Consider the following 10,252-nt stretch of genomic DNA (forward strand, 5'->3'; position numbering starts at 1 on the left):
AGACAAGTGCATGAGTTGTTGTAGAAAGGTTTGATCAAAGAAGCTTGAGTCCATGTGTTGTACCTACTGTATTAGCACCTAAAAAAAATGGAGAATGGAGAATGTGTACTGATTCCAGAGCTATTAACAAGATCATAGTGAAATATAGGTTTCTTATGCCGAGGATGGATGACATAATGGATTGTTTGAGTGGAGAAAAGTATTTTACCAAGATTGATTTGAAGAGTGGCTTACATCAAATTAGAATCAAAGAAGGTGATGAATGGAAGACTTTTTTCAAGACAAAAGATGGTTTGTATGAATGGTTGGTTATGCCTTTTGGTTTGACTAATGCACCTAGTAATTTCATGAGGTTGATGAATCAAGTTTTGAAAAGATTCTTGGGTATGTTGTGATTGTTTATTTGGATGAAATTATGATATTTAGTAAGACTAAGGAAGAACATCTTGAGCATATTAGACAAGTATTTTAGAAGTCAAAAAAGGAAAATTTGTTGATTAATCTGAAAAAGTGTTCTTTTATGCAAAGAGGAGATTGTGTACTTGGGACTTGTGATTTCAGCTAATGGATTGAAGATGGATCTTGAGAAGGTTAAAGCAATTTTGGAATGGCCTACACCTAATAATGTGGGTGAGGTAAGATCATTTCATGGTTTGGCTAGTTATTATAGAAAGTTTATAAAGAATTTCAATTCTATTTGTAATGTTATGACTGAGACAATGAGGGGAGATAAAAAGGAACTCAAGTGGACACATGGAGTTGATAAGAGTTTTGAGACTTTGAAACAAAAGGTTGTCAAGTTACCTATACTAGCTTTACCTGATTTCAATAAGGTATTTCAATTTGAATGTGATGCAAGTGATAGTGTAATAGGAGTTGTATTAAGTCAAGAAGGTAAACCTGTTGCTTTCTTTAGTGAAATGTTGAATGATCCTAAAAAGAAATATTATGTGTATGATCAAGAATTTTATTATATTGTTCAAGCTTTGAAGAAATGGAGACATTATTTGATTCCTAAGGAATTTGTGTTGTATACTGATCATAAAGCTTTACAATACTTGTGAAGTCAACATAAATTGAATCAAAGACATATGAAGTGGGTTGAGTATTTGCAAAATTTTACATTTGTAACTAAGCACAAGAGTGGAGTTACTAGCAGATTTGTTGATGCATTGAGTAGAAGACATTCTTTGTTGACTAAAATGAAGGTTGAAGTTCTTGGTTTTGATGAAATGAAAGAGTTGTATGATGTTGATCCTAATTTTTTAAGTTGTGGAGAGAGGGCAAAGCACCAAATCTGACAGATCACATTAGTAAGTATGATGAATATTTCAGTCAAGAAAGTATGTTCTTCAAAAGAATTTAGTTGTGTATTCCTAGAAGTTCTATGAGGTTGAATTTGATTAATAAAAAGTATAGTAGTGGATTCGTTGGACATTTTGGAATTGATAAGACATTGAATTTTTTTTAAGAGAAGTATTATTGGCCAAAAATGTGTAACAATGTTCATAAATTTGTCAAGAGTTGTGTGGTTTGTCAATTTGCAAAAGGAGTAAGTTAAAATACAAGTTTGTATACACCTATTACTATTCCTGAGAAACCTTGGAGTGACATCAGCATGGATTTTGTTCTTGGATTGCCTAAGACGGTGAAAGGGTATGATTCTATATTTGTTGTAGTGGATAGATTTTCTAAAATGGCTCATTTCATACCATGTAAGAAGGCATCATATGTTGAGCATGTTACTAAACTTTTCTTTAAAGAGATTGTCAGACTGCATGGATTACTAGGAAGCATTATTTCTAATAGAGACAGTAAGTTTGTCAGTTTATTTTGGAAGACTTTGTGGAAGAAGATGGGTACTAAGTTGAAGTTTAGTTCTACATTCCATCCACAGACAGATGGACAAACAGAAGTTGTAAATAAAAGCTTGGGTGATTTGCTGAGATGTTTAGTTGGGAATAAGCCAAGTAATTGGGAAATGGTATTGGTACAAGCTGAATTTACATATAATAATTCTGTGAATAGGAGTATAAGGAAGACACCTTTGAAGATTGTTACCAGAATGAAGCCTAGAGGAGTATCAAATTTGAGAGATGTTGCTGGTGAAGAAAAGAGAAGTGTTGTAGGAGAAGAATTTGTTAATTTTATGGAGTTTTTACATAAGGAAGTGAAGTTGAGGATAGAAATAAGCAATCAAAAGTATAAGGAGAATGTTGATAAGTCTAGGAACATCATGATTTTGAAGTTGGTGATGAGGTGATGGTTCATTTAAAGAAAGGAATATTTCCTATTGGAATATATAGTAAGCTGAAGATAAAGAAATTTGGACCTTGTAATATCTTAAAGAAGTTTGATAGTGGTAATGCTTACGAAGTTGAGTTACCTGATGATATGGATATATAGCCTATATTTAATATTGTTGATTTGTATAAGTATCATGAGTCAGATGATGAAGTTGTTGTATCAGAAGATTATCCTCAGAAGTAGATTGAAGAAGCTAAATAGATATTGGATCAGAGAGTTGGCAAGAGCACAAGAGGAAAAGATTACTATGAATATTTGGTGAAGTGGAAGAATAGACTAGTTGAAGATGCTACATGGATTTCTTAATCTAAGTTGGATACAGCTCAGGTTGTGACACTTGCATGATTTGGGAGAATCATTTCTCCAACCTTGGTTGTCTAATGTAGGAGCATCCTAGGTTTCCTTGTAATCCTACACTTTTGTTCATTCTGTCAGTTTTTGTTGAGTTCTTGAGTTGATGTTGAGCCTTTAGTTGCCGAGTGATCCTTTGGGTATCAAGTGATTCTCTTTGGTTGCTAAGTCCCTTTGGTTACCGAGTGACTTCTTTGGATGTCAATTCATTCCTTTCGATGCCAAGTTCCTAGTTGTTGCTAAGTGATTCCTTTCAACACCGAGCTTGTATGGATGTCAAGTGCAAATTTTGGAAAAGCCTTCATTTGCCAAGTATTTGTGTCTAGTTCTAGTTTGGGCTAACCTTGCATGTATTTAATTTATGAATAGGTAGTTAACAACTATTGAAGGCCAACTTGTGGCTCTTCTATATTCTAGAATCTTTTATAAGTCATTTTGGCAAGTATTTATGGAGGTCAAGGATTGAGTTTTTGGAGGGATTCTAGAACAGAACATGAAAGTTTGGAAAGTTTGTTGCATATGTATCTAGAGCTGTGAATTTGATGTTGGATATTTGATCTTGAATATATTTTGTATGGTCATAACCCAAAAGGCCTTACAGCTAGGCATGTGTGCTGATTATTTGATGAATCAATAAGTGTTTTCTCTTCTTCATCCTTTGGTTTTTGTTTAGTGTGTTGTGTTTCCACTGTGTTAACTCTTACAAGGTGGTTCAGATAGCTAGATCTACCTTTTGCCCTAGTTATTCATTCCTCCCTGCATCAATATTTCCATAGAATCATGTGATATGTCAACAAAGATGTTGATTACAACTCTTTGGAAAGTAGAAGGTGCATTGCATAATCCAAATGGTAATAGTAAATAGGCATAGGTACCCATAGGATATGTAAATGTGGTCTTCTCTTGATCTTCTAGAGCAATACTTATCTAATTGTATCCACTGTATCCATCTAGAAATGAGAAGTATTTCTTTCCATCCAAAGTATCCAAAACCTGATCGATAAAGGGTAAAGGAAAGTGATCATTCTTTGTGGAATTATTTAATTTTCTGTAGTCTACACATATCTACCACTTTCCTTCTTTCTTAGGTACAATAACTAATGGTGATACCCATTTGCTATTAGAGATTGGATAGATGAATCTAGCATCCAATAACTTTTGTAACTCATTGTTAACTATTTCATACAATGTTGGATTTATTCTCCTCTAAGGTTGATGGAGTGGCAAGCTTCCATCATTGATGTATATCCTATGGGTGTAGATTTTAGGGCTCAATCCTAACGTATCATTATAATCCCAAGAAAAGGATTTTTCATGCTAATTGAGGAGCTTGGTTAAAAATTCCCATTGTGATAGGGAAAACTTGTTGTTTACATGGAGATTATGACCAGGAGAAAGTTCCATAGTAGTTGTTAATTCTACCATTGACACTTCTGGTACTAGACTTGTAGCTAGTTCACTTAGCAGTAATTGAGCAATTTTTTTAGGGCTTTTTGGGTAGACACAGTTTTCATAGGTAGATAGCTCTAAGATAGAACTTTTAGCAATATCTTTGGTCAGTATACACTCATTGGTAAGAATGCTCTATACTACATCATCTTCTTCCTACATTTTCAAAAAAGATTGCCTATGTAACATCATAAGATGAGCTACAAAATTTAGTTCTTCCTCTTCATCCCCCCAAATCTAACCAAATAGGTTCTCCCAAGCCTAGTTGGGGTTGGGCAAGTGGATATAGCTCTAGCTTCCTTATGGTTTAAACATTTTAAATTGTCATACTATTTGATCTGCAACTAATTTTAGCATCAATGGTGGCTAACCAGGGTCTCCTTAATATGATAGGATAGCTATCAAGTTTTACTTTGGGTGATAAGATAATAAAATCAGCAAGGTATTCCAATGAATCTAAAGTCACTATAACATCTTCTATGAGACCATCTGGAGTGACAATTGAACCATTTGCAAATTGTAACACTATGGGTGTTGTTCTTAAGCCTTCCATATGTAACCTATGCATTGTATCTTTACTCATCACATTTTTTGTTGCTCCTAGATCAACTAAAGAATTATCTATAGCCTATCCATTTATGACCAAGTTATCTACTTGACTACTAGGATCTGACTACTTTGGTATCACTACCTTTCCTAACATGATGTCTACTAATTGTCTAACAACATGGACTATTTTAGGTGTTGGAATAATGATACATTTGTCATTAGTTACAACACTTATTTGATTCTAAATGCTTACTGAGTTCATCACTCAGTTTATAGTTCATACCGAGCATTCGTTGGTTACCAAATATGTTCAGCAGTATTTACCGAGTCAGGAAGGTAAACAAAGGTTTTAATGTTTACCGAGTCAAAAAGGTAAATGAAGGATTTAGTGTTTACCAAGTCAGGAAGGTAAACGAAAGATTTAGTATTTACCAAGTCAGGAAGGTAAATGAAGGCTTCAGTGATTACCAAGACAGAAAGGTAAAGGAAGCATACAATGCTTACCAAGTGAATCGAAGGAGTTAGTTTCTACCGAGTGACACAATGTTTACCGAGTCACCAGTGGTTACCAAGTCCCAAGCTACTCAGAGTGATTAGTATGGACTGAGCCCCTACCTCTACCGAGTACATGACGATGTCGTGTAATATAGTGGATGCCGAGTGTCAGAAGGTCACCGAGTGAGTTTGAGGAACCTGAGTTTTCTACTATCTGGCCGACTCAGTAATGTTTTGTCCACTTATATTTGGCCGACCTTGTTGCTGTAAATATTGGAATGGTATATATGTAATGTATTGTGCCATTTGCAAAAAAAATAGATATGATGAAGAGAAGTAACAGTGAAGTAAGAACGAATTGAAAGAGAATCAGCAGCGGAGTATTCAACAAGGTTATCAAGGAGCAGCAAAGGTATATCCATCACATCAAGTGATCAGTACATAAGATCTAATCAGCAAACCAGTTGCAAGTAGATCCACTGCTTCATCCAAATAGGTGAATCAGCTATGTAAATCCTTTAACAGGGTAGACTTAATAGTCTTTTGTAAATCTCCTAACAGAGTGCATACTTTATTGTATGTTTGTAAATCCTCTAAGAAGGTGGATCTAGCAGTCCTACTTGCTCCTAACAGGGCAGATCACCAGAAGTGATCATTGTAAGCCTTAACCAGCCAACTTTATACTGCAGTATTGAAGTTTCATGGGCATCATTCCCACCCCAGTTTTACTTTCAATTTGAAAGGTTTCTGGGTCACCAAATCAGTGTGTTAATCTTTTTCATGCATATAGTAAAGTAGATGAATGAATGGTAAATTTGTTATTATGCTGAATTGGTTTAAATTTTAAGCTTACTGATTCACCCCTCCCCTCTCAGTAACTTTTTTAGTCCTGAATATTTCCAACATTAGGATCTTTCTTCTTCCTCCCCATCTTTTTAAGGTATGCTTCCTTAATAGCTTTTCCATAAATAGGGACATCTTTGATAACATGGAATAGAGGAATTTGGATGTGCATGCTTTTTAGCTTCTCAACAATGTCAAATGTTTGTTCCTCTTGGGATATAGATTTCTCTTTATTTAGCCTATGTGGAAAGGGAGGATTCATGGTGGTATGTGTTGGTAAATAGATTGTTCTTTCTCAATAAACTCCCAAATGCCCAAATTTGAAAGAAATGATCATCTACCAATAGTTGGATAATCTATCATTGGCTTGATAGATTTCCTCTGAATTGAAAGGTATAATTCCCTTATCAATGATATTCGATGAATTTGTTTGTTTCTAAACTAATTGGGTATGTTCTTAACCTGAGAATGGAAGAGGAAAACCAAGCCAGCCCTAGACAGAACTAACTCAGATAGATTTTAGTTCCTAAACCTAGCCAATGTCAAGATCCCACAATTCCTATGGCTTCTTGATACCAGTAATGTAGTATGAATGCAATGAAGAAATGAAAATTTATTATTTAGATTCCTGCAATAGGAATGCATGCAAAGGCTCTGATCTACAACGTATTTATTATTTGACACAAGATGCAAGATAATGCCCAAAGCCAAATACAACAATGCTCTGATTGAATATATTTAGAAAATAATACCCAAATTCTCTAATTCGAAGAAAAAATCTTCTTTTTTTTTAACACAAAAAATACAATGCTCTAATTTTTATTTGCCTACAACTTTGGCCAAATCTATTATAGAAATCAAAACATAAAACCCCTAAATGCATGAAATGAAATGCATAAAATAAACTACTATCTGCTCTCTACTCTAGAAATACCTACCCTTGTAGAAAAGAACTCCTTCAAATGAAAAGGTTTTACAATAAATAGATATTCTCCATGTGACTCATCAGCTCTTCGATGCCCATTTAGTTCTATAACTGTTTAGTTTGCAACTGATTCTTAGTCTTTGATCTCTTCATCTTCTCCCTTTTGAAAACTGACATACTTATAAACTATGATTTATAAGGATATACATTAACATATTTGAAAGATGTTTGGACAAGTGATATCAAAATATATTAAATTCAAATCAAAATGTTCCTTTGGTGGTTGAACTGAAAAATAAGTTTGCCTATAAACTTGGATCTCATTGCAAAGGTGTATCTTTTGATTCCTCTATTGGATTGAGCTTAACTTTGGATATGTGTTTCCAAACCTAATTATCTTCATTTTGACTAAAGTGATTTTTGAAATAATGTTGGAGTAAAAATATATTTGATACTAAGTGTCGGTCTATGTGACTATTGTAAAATCAGAATTGATAAAATGGAGTTTCCATCAACTCCACTTTCACATGCTCTGTAATCCAGATGTCTTCAATTTGTTGAAGCTATTTGCTACTATGCTATCTTTCATGCTTACCATGTTGGTTCTCTACTAACTTTTAGGAGTGTATCTCTAGAAGGCCTCTAGTGGAAAATCATGAACACTTCAATTCGTTCATGGTGGAAATTTTACTTTTGCCTACGAAAGGCATAGTGGAAAATGAGTTTTCTGCTATGCATTTTTCCTTCGGTGGAAAATCCTGAGTCAACTATTCCATTGTGGAAAATTCAAGAAGTACTTCTCCATGGCATAAAATCACTATGGGGGTTCATTTTCCACTTCTTTATTGTGGTTATGATTTCATTTGATTAATTCGTGGATTATCTTGACAAAACAATTTTGATGTTAAAACTCATGCCTCCTCAATGTAACCTAAGATTTTTCCTTTTCTCCTTTGATGCAGAAAAATGAACTTTGACTTTGAAAAGAGTAGCAAAAAATGAATTAACTTTTTCTTTAAAACTTTGTTAGATTTTCACCATTCTGCTTCCACATCTACATATTTGGACCTAGAAATAATTCAATACTTCATAGAAACTTGCTTAGAATCAAGAAATACATTAGCAAAAATTTATTATGGGTGGCAACTTAAAAGTTTTAAAAATTGGGATACTTTTAGTGATCCTACAGTTGGCTCTAAATGGGGATTATGTGCTGCAAAGTGCATGAAGTATCTAGTATCTCTAGCAAAAGACAAATGCCTATCCATTGGGCTACAGAGTCCAAGCACAAATAGGACTATCAAATAATTGCTTACTGGGAGGGTGAAGGGGAGCAAGGAAAAACCAAAATTGAGAAAGCAAGAAATGCTAAGCTAAGCACACAAAAACTGTAGAAACAAAAGCTTATTTACAAACACAAGTGAGGAGGTCTCACCAAAATGAAAGAGAGTAGGGAGAAACTCATACATGTCCATTAACTAGCAAGGAGAACTATGAACCTTTCCAAAAAAGAAACTTTCACTCCAACAAGCTGCAACAAAACCATTGTCTTTTGATGACTTCATCATTGTTAAAAGTGAATCTAGAAGCATGACGAAAATACATGACCCAAAAATATTTTCCAACTAGCCATGCCTCATCATAAATTTTTGATTCTTCTTTATCCTTTTGAATGTAAGATTTGAAACCATTCCCAACCTCAAATTGAAACATAGACATCTCCAAGGAAAACATCATATCATCTTTATTATCCAAACACTTGAGACTACCATAATCAAAAGAATTTCTAGCATCCATGATGCTCTCAACATAAAAAATTTCTTCTTTATGTTGAGGATAAATCTCAACTAAGATAACATTAATTGGAAAAGAGAGGTATGAGCCTCTCTGAGAAAGTGGATTATGTTTTGCAGGGCTGGACCAAAACCAAGACCTCATGGCAAACTCTTCATATCTAAAAGCCACACTAATATAGTCTTGGAAATTAGTGAGCCAAAAAAATTTCTCAAATAGCCATGCCTCATTATAGACCTCTAAATTTTTGGAATTCATCTACACATTACTTCTCATGTATTCAACCATTCTTTGTTGAAGAGAAAAATAATCACAATTTTTTGAAAATGTAATTGCAACATATTCGTACTCATATATTTCAACTTGATCATTTAATATAGAAATTTTAGAATCTAAATCAAGACTGAAATAGCTTCACACATAGGGTCAATCCGAAATGAAATAACTTTATCATCCTTTGTAGCTATCAAGTCTAAAAAATCTTTATCTAAATTTAAAACTTCAATACTTGAATTAGTTGTAGAAGAAGACTTACATTTACCCAACACCAAAGATTGATTAACTTCCATTTCATGACAAAAAAGATGTAATCTATCTCTTCATCATCTTCATGATGTTGCAACACTTTGTGGGCCACTAAAGATCTTTGTACAAAATCTTCTCTTGCACCTTTTTCTTCAACTAAAATTCCAAACTTAATTTGATAATCATCGAAATATGATCCAACCTATAAGTCCATACATAGTTTGTCCATAACACTTAACTTTTCACTTTCATCAAAAGAAAATGATTCTAATATAGGATCATCATAAACTTGTGAAGATAAAAGATCATTTTTAATATCATCTTCTTCAAACTTAAACGTTTCATATTCCACTTGCGTACAAACCAAGGGATGACATTCACAAGAAATATTATGCAAAAAGTGATCTTCATTATTCTCTTCAAATCTAAAACTTTCAACAATAGGAGAAAAGGAAAGCATGGGAAAATCCTTATTTTCTATTTTGCTTACCATTTCCTTGCTGCTGTCAAGAGTGTCTTTATTCATTGAAATTTGTGCCTCCTGAAGTTTGGGTATTTCTTGTTCTCCAAGAATCAAACAATTGACTAATATTGGTTCTTGGTTTGATGATTTTTATTTAGGTATATTTTCTGAAACACATTTCTTTCTTCTTTGGTCTTGGACATTAAAATACCTTTGAATCACATAGTTTAGTAGCAGGGTAGATTGATGATCTTTGAAAAAAATAAACTCTTCTTTTCTCCTTCAACAATACTCTATTTAAAGGCAACCCAAAGGAATTCTAGATTTGGATCACTTCCAGCATTTATTTCTTCACTGGTAGGAAATTTTCTAATTTTCTCTCTTGGTTGAAGGTCATGTTAATCAAAAACTAAAAAATTATGAGAAACAAAATGAGGAAGAACTTCTAAAACCAGTTCATCATCCACTTTCAATTCTTTATTTAACTGCAACACCCTCTCTTCACAATGGTGCAATAACTTTGTCTTCACTTCTAGCTCCTTCAATTTGTG

The sequence above is a fragment of the Cupressus sempervirens genome, chromosome 1 (assembly GCF_028749045.1).
Source record: "Cupressus sempervirens isolate cs-2001-9-10 chromosome 1, ASM2874904v1, whole genome shotgun sequence".
Taxonomy (NCBI): Eukaryota; Viridiplantae; Streptophyta; class Pinopsida; order Cupressales; family Cupressaceae; genus Cupressus; species Cupressus sempervirens.